This window comes from Betta splendens, chromosome 14 (genome assembly GCF_900634795.4).
Source record: "Betta splendens chromosome 14, fBetSpl5.4, whole genome shotgun sequence".
Lineage (NCBI taxonomy): Eukaryota > Metazoa > Chordata > Actinopteri > Anabantiformes > Osphronemidae > Betta > Betta splendens.
In genome coordinates, this window is record NC_040894.2 from 1424533 (window position 1) to 1440421 (window position 15889).

Here is a 15889-nt window from a genome sequence, read left to right on the forward strand (position 1 = left end):
TACAACAGTCTCTAATTCCCAGCACATCTTACAAACAATCTGTTTCTCCCGGAGGAAGTGCTCCACAGTAAATTGCGCTGGAGCTAAACGCGGCTTTGCCTCGATAGCAGTGCTGTGATTACTGTCAGGAGGAATCACTGTGTCCCAGCCGTCCTCCTGAACGCGGCTGGAGACAAACGGCCGAGCGCTGTCTCCGGCCCAGGTACCGTCCCTTTAATGGATACGTCCAATTTCTTTCAGCCTTGAATCCATTTGTTTGAGTTGAGTGCATTCAAGGCTTTTAAATCTGGAGCTCACGGGCGGCGCTTCAGGCACCAACTGTGCTCTTAATAACATATTAAAATTTCATTAGGACAAGTTAATTTGAAGTGCAGAGAATTTCTTTGACAAGCTGGACGGTTCTGGGACCTTAAATGGAAAGAGGGCGAGCGCATTAAAAGCCTGGCTGTTTGCAAACATGCTACGCTAATGCGAGCTATCTGCTGCGCCACTGCTCCAGATGCTCACAGCAGCAGCAGCGGCTTCAAAGACGTTTTCTTCAAGCTGAATATGAGAACAAATCATCGGTGTTTCCAGCAAAACGAGGTTTGACACACGGAACAAAGACAAACACATGGCCTCAAAACTAAATGAGCATTAGCTTTGCACAAATAGTTCTGTTCACAGAGATTCTGACCTTTCCCCCAACAATGAGCTCGAATCAGGTGTGACGATGGAGGACAGCTCTGCAGCCTCCGAACGGCGGCTGAGATAAGAAAAGATAAGGATGAGATGTTATCGCCTCCCAATGCATCTACGGAGCCTGAGAAACAGTGATTCACTGATTTACTTCCTTGGAATTGGAAAAGAAAAGAAAAAAGTGCGTGCGTGCGTGCGTGCGTGCGTGCGTGCGTGCGTGAGTGAGTGAGTGTGCACGTGCATGTATATCCTTCAACGTCACATGTTTTTGGTGAGGACACTGCAACAACGTGGGGACACTTGGCAGATCCCCACCAGCCTGAAAGCTTTTTTGAGGGTCAAGATGTGGGTATAACTGAGTATTGGTTCAGAATAGAGCAAAGGTGAGACGTCTGCCTTTAGTTATGATGGTTAGAGTGAGGGGCTACGAAGGCATTATGTCAATGGAGAGTCCCCATGTAGATGTGAAACCTGACTGTGTGTGTGTGTGTGTGTGTGTGTGTGTGTGTGTGTGTGTGTGTGTGTGTGTGTGTGTGTGTGTGCGTGTGTGTGTGTGTGCGTGTTTTGTGTGTGTGTGTGTGTGCGTGTTTTGTGTGTGTGTGTGCGTGTGTGCGTGTGCGTGTTTTGTGTGTGTGTGTGCGTGTGTGTGTGTGTGTGTGTGTGTGTGCGTGCGTGCATGCGTGCGTGCGTGCGTGCGTGCGTGCGTGCGTGCGTGCGTGTGTGTGTGCGTGTGTGTGTGTGCGTGTGTGTGTGTGTGTGTGTGTGTGTGTGTGTGTGTGTGTGTGTGTGTGTGTGTGTGTGTGCTTTATCTCCATCAGCCGGGTGATGTTTATTTTAGTCTTCAATCTGCACAGCTGCTCTGAGGCTCCTCTGCAGCTGCGGGGGGTTAATTGTTCTGCTCAAGGACAATACTTTTAGAGGCTGAAAATGGATTTGCTGGAAGAGACAATGAGTTTTAGTTCAGCGAGCGCACAATCAATACCGAGGCTTATAAAACAGTGCGGCTCTCACCGTACACGAGCCGCTGTGTCAAGGTGTCAACTGGAAAACCTGCGTTCGCTGCTGTTTGGACTTTAGCAGCGACGTGACGTGGCAGGAACCAGACGACCTGTGGAACGGGCCGGGTTCTGGTTAGGCCTCTGCAGCGTTGGGTTGTTGTTGGCAGAAGCTAAAACAAAGCAAAGAATATAGGAACCTTGCATCAACCTTGAACTTTGAGTTTAGCATGTTGCTCTTTCCAGCAGAGACAATAACTGGAACAAACACAGAGTTTCAGACTTTGTGTTTCAAATGTCTGACAGTGAAGCTTCGCTGCTTCCAGCTGTTGCTGACTTTTTCTTTAAAAGAAGACTCCAGTTCCGTTGGATTAAATGAGGCTCCGTTTCAGACTGAGGTGATTTGTATTCAAAGAACATTGTCTATTCGGGACTTGTCGCCTCGTGGACTCAGCCGCTCTATAAACAGGACGTGTGGATACACGGGTGTGATTATTTGCTGGGTAGAAACAGCTGATGTGACTGATCTGTAGTGCGGCGACACCACGAGCCGTCGCCTCCAACCACCACAGGTCTGACGGCTTCTTCAGCGCAGCCAATGGCTTCTTTAAGCACAAACAATTTCACACATGAAAGATTTACAACCGCGCGTCGGGGAAATCCATCCATCAGGAGCCTCTGAGGTGTAAAGAAATGGAGAAACACGAGGCTTGTCGGCCTCTGAGGAACGGACAAGTGTCTGGGAATACAGAATACGGAGCCCGAGGTCCGGACGCTGGGATGAATGTGAATGTGGGTTCAGCACGTCTCGCAGGAATGAACAAACAGCAGAGAAGAAGAAAGAAACACGATGTGACACCATAATCAGTCCAAAGAAAAGCCCTTTTCTTGACTGGTTTATGACAAACCCTCCAGACGATGGCGACGCAGGTGTAAATCTATTACCTGCACTTCTTTTCACTCTTATTAAGTCCTGACGCTGTTGTTTCTCTCTGTGCGACTCACGCCAAACGCCACTTACGTTCTGACATATTTGATACAGACCGGCTGCCGGGTCGCAGCTGCAGCATGAACTGAAGAGCTCAGAGAAAAACACCAAGGCCTTTAGTTAGTGGATGGGACATGGGTTAAGTGGACCGGCATCAGCACCAGCATCAACAGAGGGACGGAGCCCATGTTGAAGACTCCTGTTTTTACACTGACTGATCCACAGCCTCCGCGTTCTGACCTCATCAGGCTCCTACTGGAGGTGAAGGTTCAGCTGAGCTCAGGTCCTGCAGCTCATGACCAGCAGCTCCATGCTGAAGGTTTCTTTGTTTTGGATGAAGGTACAGATTTAGAGAAGACCTGCGTCGACTCTAAAATCTCTAAAAACCTCTTTCTTGCCGTATATTCATCTTCAACTTGTTCTTTGAGTTTTAAGCTGCAACGACACTCTGGCAAAACAACAATAATTCTTTTGGGCTCGTACTGTTGTGTCGAATGGGGAAACTAAGCGGAGAGGAGATGTTTTCCTCAACCAAATTTAGCTGTGGAGCATTCCTTGATATGTAAATGGTTCCCAGTGTATGAATGTTTCATTCAGCCTGGCTGAGGTAGGAAAAGGGCCAACAGAGCATGAAATATACATCACAAGCTTCCCTGTGTGAGAACCGCACGTCTGGGGCCGGTACTGTACAGGAACGGCGTCTCCGAGTCCTCGACGACTTCATACGGAACCAGAACAAATCAGAATCATCAAGATCTCAGTCAGTGGGAGCCAAAGCTCACTGTCTGCTGCCTCTGAGCTGAAGCTAAAGCTGAAGCTAACGCTAACGCTGTTTACAGCAACAGCAAGACTCCTCACTGATTCCAATCATTCTCTGTGTCTGGTACCACACGCACTGAGGTCATGGTAAACGCCTCTCAGGACAGTCAGTTCTAAATTATGGAAAATGCTTTTATTTGCCCAATGAGAGGATGTAGATTGAGATTATTACACCTGCAGAGGTTCACTTTTGAGAGGGAAGCGAACAACGCGTCTCGCTGTGCAGCGTTTTCTGCCTCAGGTGAACGAGCTCGCCTCACGTCACCCACAGATCCTCAGATCCGTGTCCTCCGTCCACAGGAGAAGCTGGACTGCAGCTCGTGCTGCGTTCGAGGACTCAGACGGGGTTCAGGCCAGATCAGTGGTTCAGCAGCTTTTTCTCCACACTAGGACCTCCTGCAGGTCCAGGCTCCCAAAGCGCTGCTCCGGGTTCTGGAGCTTCAGCCTCTGTGCTGGTGTCGGTCCGTCTCACTGATTAGTGGTAATTTAGCGCGTTTTGAAAGAGAAATACAATCAGACTCTGACCTGATTGCTTTGAAAAGAGCGTAATTGCTCGGTCACAACTGGTGATTAAAAAATAGATGGTTTGTGGTGAAAAATATCATTTATAATAATTTCAACCAGCCTGGATGAAAGCGACCTCCTCTCCCACTCGTTCATTAGCGTCTATTATTTGTCCTTTGTGGTTTTTGCTCCGCTTCGTCTCGTGTCTTTTACGCTGCAGCTCAACTCAGACAAATTAAGACGCGTTTGTTTTTCCGGGTAAATAAAGTCGCTGCTCTGCTCAGAAACCGGCCTCGCACACAGTTCTGCATGACTTTCCAGACAGACACGCGCGTCGCCGTGAATCACGATGAGTAACAACCAGGCGCTTCTCACTTTTCTCCATTAGTGAGTTTTTGAACGAGTGCCTGTGGTCAAATCGCAGCAAATCAAAAGGCCCCGACAAGGACAGCTGCCAGAGGCTGCTGTGATTTGCAGTGATGCCGTTTCTCTGGCAGCAGAAACCGAGCGCAAACCATGACAGAGATTAAGCTACAGTTCGTCTCTAGATTACAGTAAATTATACTGTCACAGCTCAAAGCTGCAATATTTCAACTGTGGAAACATGCAATTCATCAGCCATGCGTTATTTGTTCCCTTTAATAACTTTGGGCGACATCTGGAACAAAACAGGCGCTATTAAAAAAACAAGTTTAATGAAGTGTCTGTTGCATCTTGGGGCTTTTTAATAAACAGACTGAATCTGAAGCAGAGCAGAAACCTCTGCTCGTTTGTAGCTTCTGTTCCTCAACGTCACAGGCTGCACGCGAGTGGAAACGCTGCGTTCGTCCCCTGTGACAGCATCAGCCAAACGTCTGGTGTACAACATCACAGCCTCCAAAATAAAGGCCTATTTGCTGCGACAACACGCCGGAGGAGAGCGAAGAGCGGCCTCGAGGCAGAAGCTGCCACATCTGCTCATGCACCACTTGTAAATTATTAAACTTGGTGTCAGTCAGGCAGCTGGTGACGCAGCTGGTGGGTCAGATCCTCGGGACCCGCAGCCCCGGCCGTGGGCGCTGTGGTGTCTGCCTGCTCTCTCATCCTCCAGGCTGCCGTCTACGCTGGGATTCATTTATATTTTCATGTTCATCCACATTTTTCCTCGAATGTTTGAGCTGATGTGGACGCTGATCGTCCTGGTACGAGCAGAGGTTCGACCACGTGAAACACCTTTGGTGCTGAGGGAACGTGGTCTCAGTCTCCTCATCCATCATACTCAGAAAAACATTAGCTCATGCTTTTGACTTGTGCACGAGTACAGAATTATTCAATGAGCTATTCATTATCCGGCCTGGACCTGCACGTCGGAGTCCCATCCACGACCCTTCTCCTCTCTCCAAGGAGCTGGGAAAGCTCTCAGTCTAATTGAATTGTGGTTTCAGAGTCTGCCATCTCAGTGTATTAAGCTCAAAGACAACGGTACTTGTTTGCTATGATTGATTTTAGCCCAAGTTGTGTTAGTCGGCTGCCAAATCCTGATCAGAAGTGAAATAATGCTGCGTGATTCTATAGAGGACTCCTTAAAAGGAAGGACGAGCTCGACTCTCAAGCACAAATCGTTTCTTTTTCATCTTCCTGCCCACACACAGCTTTGGGTCCAAAAGCAGGATAATAAAGGGATTCACATGGAGGAGCTTCACTTGAGCTTAAGCAGGAAGTTAGTCAGAGAGTGGACAGCGTTCAGGGCGCATCGCAACAGCAGCGACGGGACAATAAACCTCCACGGACGCTGCAGGTTCCTCTGTGGCCGTTTGCTCAGAGCTGCTGCTCAGTCATTAGTGCTGATAGGACGCATGAAGCATCACCACGAGCCACAACGCTCGCCTCCTTTGTGCTGCTCTGCTGTACACACACACACGCACACACACACGCACGCACGCACACACGCACACACACACGCACGCACGCACGCACGCACGCACGCACGCACGCACGCACGCACACACACACACACTTCGCCAACATCTGATTATTAAGTGACTGAAACGCCCTGTTTGCAGACGAGCTCCTCCCTCGTCTCCTCTTCCTGCTGCTGCAGTTCAGACGTAATGAAAGCCTTTTGCGACTCTAATTAGATTTGAACAAAAGTCACTTTGTGAAAACACTATTTCACACAATAGGAATTGATTCCAGTTGTTGTGCAGAACATTTGTCTTTGCAAACGCTGCTGATGGTTTATGATGATCCGTAGAAGCAGTCAGTGGTGAGGTTCATGGTGAAGCACAAAGTCCTCTGGAGTCAGATTTTACAATCATAATATCTTAAAAGAGTGTATTTTTCACAATTTAATTACTACTGGTCATTTCACATTTCATCATCATTCCTGTCTAATGGAACCTAAAGGAACATATTTGGTCTTCAAGGAACATATCTTTTATAGCAGTAAGAGACCTGACCTGTGTAGATGCTCAAATCTGACCCTCAGTGTAGTTTTATGTTGTTTTTAAAACAACAAATAAGGTTTGTTATCCTCATTAGGATAACATGGAATACTTCACTCAAGGATAAAATTTACTCTCAAGCACTTGAATTTTTACTTAGTGTCATTCAGTAAGTCTTTTTAGAAAAGTGAAACCCATTTGTGGGGGCATCCTGCATAAAGGGTGGAGGCAGCGCCCCCTTCTGGATGAGGCGCAGACCTGTCCAGCCTCCCCTCGTGAGTTTTCTCTGTCGGTTTTAGATCAGAATAGGAATCATAGGACAAAAACATCGATAAACACATCAGGCAGGTTGTACAAAGTTATAGTGTAGAATAAGTCCGTCTGCAGGCTGCCAACATTACACTGGAGACAAAATGTGAAACAGAAATTGATTTTTCAGAATTGATCCCTCAGGAAATGTGCAGATTTAAGAAAGAAATGTTTAACACAGATTGATGGACAGAAATGAATTTTCATTTTCATTTTTTGGTCACGTTATGGTGCAGACGGTATGGCACTGTTGTGGAGCATCTGGTGGTCTCCAGCTTAGTCTATGTGTGATCGCTTTGTGAGTCTGTAACAAGTCAGACAAGAGAAAACCGTTTACTTGTCCTTCAGGTTTTGCATCAGTGTGACTGGACCAGTCACAGCTGGAACACACTCGCTCACCTTTGACCTTCATTGGGCTCGTGTGACCAGTGACGAAGCTAAACGAATTTAGCATCAAACTAATCTCACAGCTGCAGTGAACAAGTTCTTTGCAGCAGAAGTTTGGCCTTTCATTAGCGCCGTCGAAGCTTTCTGTTACAGAGGGAGCATCTCTGAGGACGACCCAGGCTTGTGCGCAGGGGATTTGAACTTCCCTTCCTCCCATTTGCTCCTCATCTCGGTCTCGCTTTCACCATGAGGGATTTAGTGCAGCCAAGCCGGTGCCGCCTCGTGCAGTAAATAGCTACAGAGGCGAGAGATATTAAGGATCTGCCCAGGGCTTTGCAGCCACACTGTGTGGCTTTTTAAAGTGGAATGGGGTAAAACGAGCAGGGTGGGAGCTCAGAGAGGCTGATAAAAGGGGGAGAGGATGGAAAGTGTGTGAAATAACATGAGCGAGGAGGAAAAGACGTGAGGCTTGGTTTGTGCAAGTGTTGAAGCATGAAATGCAAAACATGCAGATGGAGGAAGCATTAACGTGAGAGAAGATGCTCCTCAGAACCTCCATGCTCCTCCTCAGTCATCAGTCTTATCAGCTGGCACCAGCCTCTAGATACAAATAAATACTAAGCTTTCCTCTATTTAACATCCTAAAAAGAAGGTGTTATTACACACAAACAAACCAATTAAAAGTTGGACTGTGTTAAAACACTGGCTGAAGGTCAGCGAATGTCAGAAAAAGCTAAAACTTTAATGAATGTGTTGGGTGACGCATCGTTCTTCTCTTCCCTCCACACACTTCAACCAGAGCATCCGTTCATCCACAATGTGATTTTGTCTGTTTAACAAGTTCCTGTTTAGTTGTGTAGAAATGAGCGACTCTTCATCTGAATGACTGTGTTTAGGACGCCTGAAGCTGCTCAGCTGTGGTGAGTTCAAGAGCATACGAGAAGATGACAAAGACGAGGAATCGACGAGGTTGTGGTAAAGTCAATCCAGGTTTTTTTATTTGTCCATCAAGTGTTGAACGTGTTGTTTCCTCTTCTGGAAATTGCTGCAAAGCTCAATTAGTTGCCACATTTTTAACAAAAAAACGAAACATTTCCAAAATGAATTGAATGTCAGGGTTTTGGATAAGTTGTCTTCTCTACCACTAATAATACCACAAACCCAACGGAACCGGCTGAAGTGAGACACTTCGGAGCTGTTCATGGAGTTCACTTTGGATAATCAAACTTTTTGTTTGTTCATTTTCCAAATATAATTCTCTGCTAAAAGAGGCTTTAGTCATGAAATATGCATGATCCTCCCAGAGGTGGAAGAGGCAGAAACCAGGAGAACACAAACAGACGAACGGCACAAGCATCAGGATCATTAGGAACCCTGGAAATAGAAAAAGAGACGCTGAGGATGAGTCACCAGGACGACGACCTCATTTAGTTCTTTAACTGTATCGAGCCATGAGATCCAACAGTGACACCGGTGCCACAGATTACAACAGATGAGTAGTGCTGCATGTGTTTCATTGTGGCTGGTTCATGTCCCTCATACTTCAGAACTGACCCCTTCCACAAGCCTTTGACCTTTACCCTTTTTGTGCCTGTTACCTGTGATGATCCCACAACCACGTACCTTCCACCTCATTGTCTGAGTTACTGGTCAGTTTATTAGAATTTTTGATACGGTCGCTTCCTTCCACCTGTGGCCTTTACTAAGGCTTTACTAATTGCTCCAAGAATAAGGTTGATCTTTCTTTTCATGTCATACAACGATTAGTGTGATGCGTCACAACGAGCTGTTTCCTTCGTTAGCGCTGACCGTTAGCACTGACCATTAGCGCTGACCGTTAGCACTGACCATTAGCGCTGACCGTTAGCGCTGATGTTAGCGCTGACGTTAGCGCTGACCGTTAGCGCTGACCGTTAGCGCTGACCGTTAGCGCTGACCGTTAGCACTGACCATTAGCACTGACCGTTAGCGCTGACCGTTAGCGCTGACCGTTTGCGCTGACAGTCGGCGCGTGACCACAGTCTGAGCAGCACTGAGCTGAGGAGGACCGGAGGACAGCGGGGGGCGGGGCCGCGAGCCGAGGCCTTTGATTGGCTCAAACCCACGACTCTCTGACAGACAGACAGACAGATGGGCGTTACCCGTGTCACGTCAGGCCTCCACGGGCGGCAGCCAGCGACTCGTCCTCCGCCGCTCAGTGATGGAATAAGATGACAGGCCGAAGCAGGCAGACAGGTCTGGATGGGAGATAATTACCAAATACAGCCAGAGATGGAGAGGACGGGACAGAAACACACTGATGAGCATTAAATCTGAGGGAACAATGCGTAATAAGGGAGCGTGATCATTGCTAAGTGCTGAGGTGGTTAGGTTTCATTAGCTGTTATTACAGGATCCACATGGTGGGCAGGTCAGAAGCCTTCCACGGCCTCGGATCCGCGGGGACCTTTTAAATTGAAATGGGCTTCTCACAGATGGCAGGAGACAGAGAGGAAAGAGGTGTGGAAGCCAAGAGGCGCCGGACTGACGGCTCAGGTCAGCTGAGCGCGGGAGGCTGACAGCTCAAGCTCAGGCGACAGCATAGAGGACGTCATTCCAGTCCAGTGTCAGGCACTGGGAACACTGGGAACACTGGGAACGCTGGAAACGCTGGAAACACTGGCTGACAGCCTGCGATGCGTTCAGTGACGCATTATAAATGCAGATGCTGCTGCGGCACCAGGTTGTCTGACATGACCCAAACCCAACATGTTCCGCTCGGCCTGGAACTGTGTGATGTTTGGTCCTGCAGCACTGAGCCGAGTCCAGAGCTCAGACGAAGCTGGAGCCGCCTCCAGCAGGAGAAGAACCCGGTTGTTTACATGCAAACACGAGAGCAAATCATTCTTGGGTTCAGACCTTATGATTGAGTCATGTGAGTTCCCAGAAGCTGCCAAACAAACTTGGACGCTTCCAGCAGCAGAGCTGAATGAACGCTACTAATCTGGTGCCAAATGGAGGAGAATCAGTGTAAACAAATGTGCAGCGACGGGCAAACATTTTGCAAACCAGACAGAGTTGAAGATTTTCATTAGGAGCTGGCACTAAAAATGCAGATGGTCCTGGTCCAAACCCAAAGCAGAGTCTGAGCCTGTTGCAGTGGTCGTCTGCAAACAGAAGGTCGGAGGTCAAACTCCCGCCGTGTGCTTTTGATCCCAACGTCCCAACGATACGTGTTTCATCACACATTTAAAGGTTTGTGTAGTAGTTGGAGGTCACGTGGTGGCGCCTGTCGAGCCTCACAACAGGTCCTGGGTCCGATTCCAAAGCCTTAAAGCCACACCCGGTAACAGTGGTTCCTGAGTGGGATGTGGATCATTATGCTGTGATACAGACACCACTGCAGCCTTTCTTATGTGTTGCACAGTCGACCTCCTCTCCGCTGAGGCCGCGGGTCTCAACCCGACCCATCAACCCGACCCGTTACACCGACCCGTTACACCGACCTGTCGACCCGACAACCCGACCCGTCACACTGACCTGTCGACCCGACTCGGTCTCATCTTTTCCTGGGAGCGGCTCCTAGCTGGCGTTGCGTTTGTCTGCTGCTTGCATCATTTCGCCTCCACCTTCAAAGGCAATTAGATAAGAGTCACAGATAAAGAGGGAGGTCAGTGTTGGGTTTTCTTTCTCAGTTCAGCTCACAATCTTTCTCTCGCTGCAAGTGTTTGAACTTGACAATGAAGTCACTACAGCAGGCGCTTCACACAAACGTCTACATCTGATGACTTCCAGGTGTGACTTTGGCCTTTCTCGTCCTCCTATTGGTTGATCTAATCCAGCTGCACATGACGTGCAGTGACAAAGCTAAATGAGAGCTGCTGAATCTGCCTCCTGCTGGTTCTGGTTCTGCTGGAGTCGGGCAGCAGCCAGCTGGCTCAGCGCCACCCTGTTTAATGCGCCCATTTCATTTCTCCTTTGTGTTGTCTACAGATTTAATCCCTGTTGTCATTGTGAGAATGTCAGAAAGAATTAGAAGGCCGCCATCTTGTTTCCTGCAGTCGTCTCACCTGCTTTTGGGGAGTTTTACTTTGGGGGAAGTGACCTGAACCCTGGCTCCATGCAGCTGCAGCCTGTGTCCACATCTGTTCTGTTTAACTGTAGCTCCTGCAGGTTTCCAAATTCTCTTTGGTCCTTTTCACACTTTCAGTACAACAGCCTTCATTAAACGCTCCCTGCTGGTGGAGACTGTGTCAGAGAGAGAGTCCCCCATAAATAAGTGCTGTGCGGCTGCAGTCGACATTTATTCATCTTTGATTGAAACAAATGTTTGTTTTTGAACCGTCTACAAGTCATTAAGTATTTTAAACACACACACACAAACAAATCTTGGCTAATGGAACAAAACCTTTAATGCACGGTGTGATGGAGCAGGGTGAGACCGATCCATCAGCTGCCACGCGCTTTTATTGATCTCTTACAAAAGCATAACGTTTTTTATGAACCTATTTTGTGCAGCTGCTGACAAACATTCATTTGAAAACACACTAGTTTCTTTCCCTTAATAAATACTAAACCTATAATATGCTTAAAATAAGTTAAAAAGCTTTTCCTTCCTTTTTTAAAGAGAAGAATTAATATCACTGATATATAAAATACAGGGCAGTTTCCAAGTTTTGCAAAACTCACTGGCGCATGAAAAACCACTGTTGTGGAAATCTTCTTATAAAGAAATCAACCGGAGATCATCAGTGTGATAAACCATCTCAAAGTTTACTCTCATGTCGACATGGAGTGGATCACAATTACATCTAAGACGTAAGGCACATCTCACTATGTACAAAGTATCCACTGAGGGACTGAGGACACAAGACCTGTATTTATACCCTGTTACAAACCCCCACATGTGCTGTTGACTGGTCTTTGATATACATGAGTGCAGTAAGCCCCCCTTTACTTCCTTTAACAATGTTCCCGTGGTCACTACAGTGAAACCCCCACCATTTGATAACCAAATGGTTGATGACCCCCCAGGAACAACCCTCAGCCAGAGGCACAGCATCTCATGACAAACACAAAATTTCCCACATTCCTCCCTTTTTGACACTAAGTGTCAAACATACAAACAAGGGAAATTATTGTCAACATTTGAAGGTATTGTCCATTTGCTGTCTGTCTCCCTTTTAAGTTCTTGATATTCTGTTGGTGCTCGTCCACATTCATAGAAGGAAACACGGTTTCCCTATTCAAAGAAGATTCCTTAAACCTGTTCTGCTTCTTGGAGTTTCCGATGTTGCTCTTCTGTTGATTCCATCTCTGTTGTCCTTCGTTTTATCTTTTTCCTAATGTTGATTTGTTTCGCAATCTGAAGACATTCAAACAGTTGAAGTTGATGTTCCACTGAATCTTCCACAATCAGCAATTCCCTAGCAGAGGCATCGTTGATGACGCTTTCATCAAATTTCTAGTCATCGGTGGTCCAAAACAGTAAGTCAGGTCAGCTCCTGCTTTCAGGGGGAGAATCATTAAGGGAAGCTTAAAAGTATAAAACTAAAAGCAGTTACACCCTGCACATAAATGGCATCATCAATGACACAAAGTAGTAGCAGCTAATGCTGATAAAAGTTAGTTAGATGTGTTAGTGTTATTAAGTGTTAGTATTAGAAAAATAGAAATAGAAGAACAGTTTCTTACAGTGTGAAAACAGGAAACATTTCATAAAATTGAAAACATGTTTAAAGTAAAAGCAAAAACTGTTCGAAAAGCTATTGTGGAATAGTCTCAGTTACTGTAGTCAGACATTATAAAAATGTGAAGCAGAAAGTATCATAGGCTTCACTGTGAGGTCTTACTATGGCTCCTCTGACAATTATATAAGACAGAATCATTTTAGATGTTTGTGAAAATAATAAAGTAGTTGATGCATTTTTAAGGAATTTGAATAAAATGAACATCAATAAACAATAGACTCCTGTTTAGTTCAAAACCAATCATTGAAGGATCTAATCATTCACCTTTTCAAACTTTAGCTTTGGAGGTTACAGCTGTTAAATAGTTCTTGGTAAATAGTACCTTAAGACTTTTATTTATTTTTATTTTAATGTTTTTACTGATTAAAACTGTATCTGTGGCTTCTTATACTTGCATTTGTGTCATTGGTCACAAATTTTAAGATTTAATTTAATTTAATTTATGTCTTTTTAATCCAGTTTTGATTGTCATCTAGAAACCAACGCTATCATTCTCAGAAGAAATTGTCTAGGTTAACATCAATGATATTCAGACTCTTTCAACTCTTAATATTGGATGAGAAATCAGAACCACTTTCAAAACACAAAAAATGTAAAAATCACAAACAAATATTTGAACCTCCTCTCTTTGATACATGGATTAAACTCATGAGTCAATTGTGCTAAAAAGAAAAGAGATGTTAGCATGTGTACCTGGATTAACCCAGGTTCACCCTTCATCAAAACCTGATTTCACAAAGATGATATGGATTGAAAGTGACAAGAACAGAAATGATTGTATACTGTGGTCCTTCATACATCTGTATAAAGCATCTCATTAGAAAAACCCATTTTACTGCAGATAATCTAAGATTAAAACAAACACAAGCATATAAAACAATCAAAAAATCCCCAAACAAGCAAAAACAAAACTATATACTGTATGTACACTGAATTCAGTAACACCTTCTATAACTCTTAGGAAGAAACAAAATAAAAACCAAGTCTGTGTTGCAGTCAGAAGTCCAAGTCAAAAAGTCATGTATAGTCACAAAAAATAATCCCATGTAAATTGTTATATGGGAGAGATCTCTTCAAAATCACAAATCCATGGACACTAATACACTTCTAAAAATTTCAATTAAGATATCGCTTAGTGATTCTATTAAATGTTTTGTTTGTAAATTTTGCATCTCCAATAATCCAATATTTCTAGGAAAATTCCGAATAGAATAAACTTTTTTAGTAAACCTTCCAGAGGAAATAATATGGCCACATAACACAAATTAACCCTGTAAAGTTATAGCAAATCCCAATAACGTGAGTCGGAGATAACATGAATACGCTAGATTCACATCCAGTTAGTATTCATTGATAAACCACCAGGACTGTCTGGGTGAAAACAGCTCCAAATGGTTCTAAAGTTAATTAACCCTTTGGTGTGAGGACAGACAAGGTGGTTTTGAGGTGTCAAACAATGGCACCTTGGCTCAGAGACTCAAGTAAAATCTATTCAGATGTTATCTGTTTCAGTAAACATCCACATCAACCAGTATCTGGTCATAATTACTATCCCGTTTTATCATTATCATTATTACATTATCATCACTCAGGGATGAAAATGCACTATAGAAAAAATTGGTTATTCATCTATTTTTCTATCAATCTGACATATATGCTTTCCCTATAAAATCTTTTAAAAATTTGATTCAATCCTATTGATTTCTTTTCAAAAACTTGTGGAGCATAAATAGTCTGGATATAAAAACTACTCATTCTAAATTTACTGTTATAATTTAGCATTGATTTGAGAAACATCCTAATAATTTATGCCTTCTCTATATGTTTCTGTGCTCATGTCTGTGTCTTCTCTATGCTCTGACTTGTTGTCCTCTGCTGTCTCTGTGGTTTAGCTGATTTTGATGAAAATCCTTTGCTCTGGATCTTACTAGATCTGGTTCTTCTTGATTAGAACAGTCATTATGATTCTGACCGCTCTGGCAGTGCTGTTGTCTTCTCCTTCATTCTTTGTCTTGGACCTTTCTCACACCGGCTGGTGTAAACTTCCATCACCTTCAGTTCTTTGAAGAGACAGCAGCTGTTCTTCCATCTCCCAGTCACCAACACCTTCCCGTCTTCACTCCTGAGCATTTGTTTCATCTTCTCTTTTGTTCTGATTCTGGTGCCTGTAATCAACAAACACCTACTGGAAGAAAATCCTTTTTCCCTGGAAGGTGCAGTTAGTGAGAGTCTTGGTTTGTGTCCTGCACAGAGGTCAGAGAGAGGTCAGAGAGTGTCCTTTCTCCCCCACTGTGAGTATTCTGCTTCTGGTCAACATCAGCTTTTGTTGGTCCCAGATTCCTGTAGAGATGACGTCTCCTTGATGGATCAAAGCTCCTCACACAGAGACAGCAGGGTACAGATCCCTGATTCCTCCCCTACTTGCTAATTTATCCCCATTGTTCACTTTCACAAGACTTTCTTTCTCAAAACAAATCTTACAGATTTCCATCTACTCTTAACCTTCCCTACCTTCTTCTTCCTACCTGCCAACTTCCTCTTCTCCTGGTTCAACCTTTTGCTAATGAGTGACACGGACTACATAATAAAATGTTATTTGTTTCTATAGTTTACCTGGTGCCAAAGTTGAACATCCTCACCCAGTTTTCCGTTGTTTGCAGCCTGTTAATCAGAGCCTGTAAGAATTAAATAGTAATTTCTCTGGTTTTGTTCCTAGACTCACTTGGGCAGATGCTTAGACTTTAATTGGATTTTTTTCAAACACACAAGTCTCCACTCATTCTGATCTTCCCATACCACAGCATGGTTAGACATTAGCATTCACACAATTACCTTATGATGACTCTGGTTCAGCCAGGTAGTTTGAACGACACATTCGTTCAGAGCAGCGTACCCTGTGGTGTGTCTATCATGCTGCACACACACACTGAAGGAGTCATCACAAGCTTATAGCATTATATATATTATTAGATCAATCATATTCCCTTTACTCCAGTGGGACATCCATAGATCTACTATCGCCATAATTAAGTATAATTAATAGTTATCTTATATAAC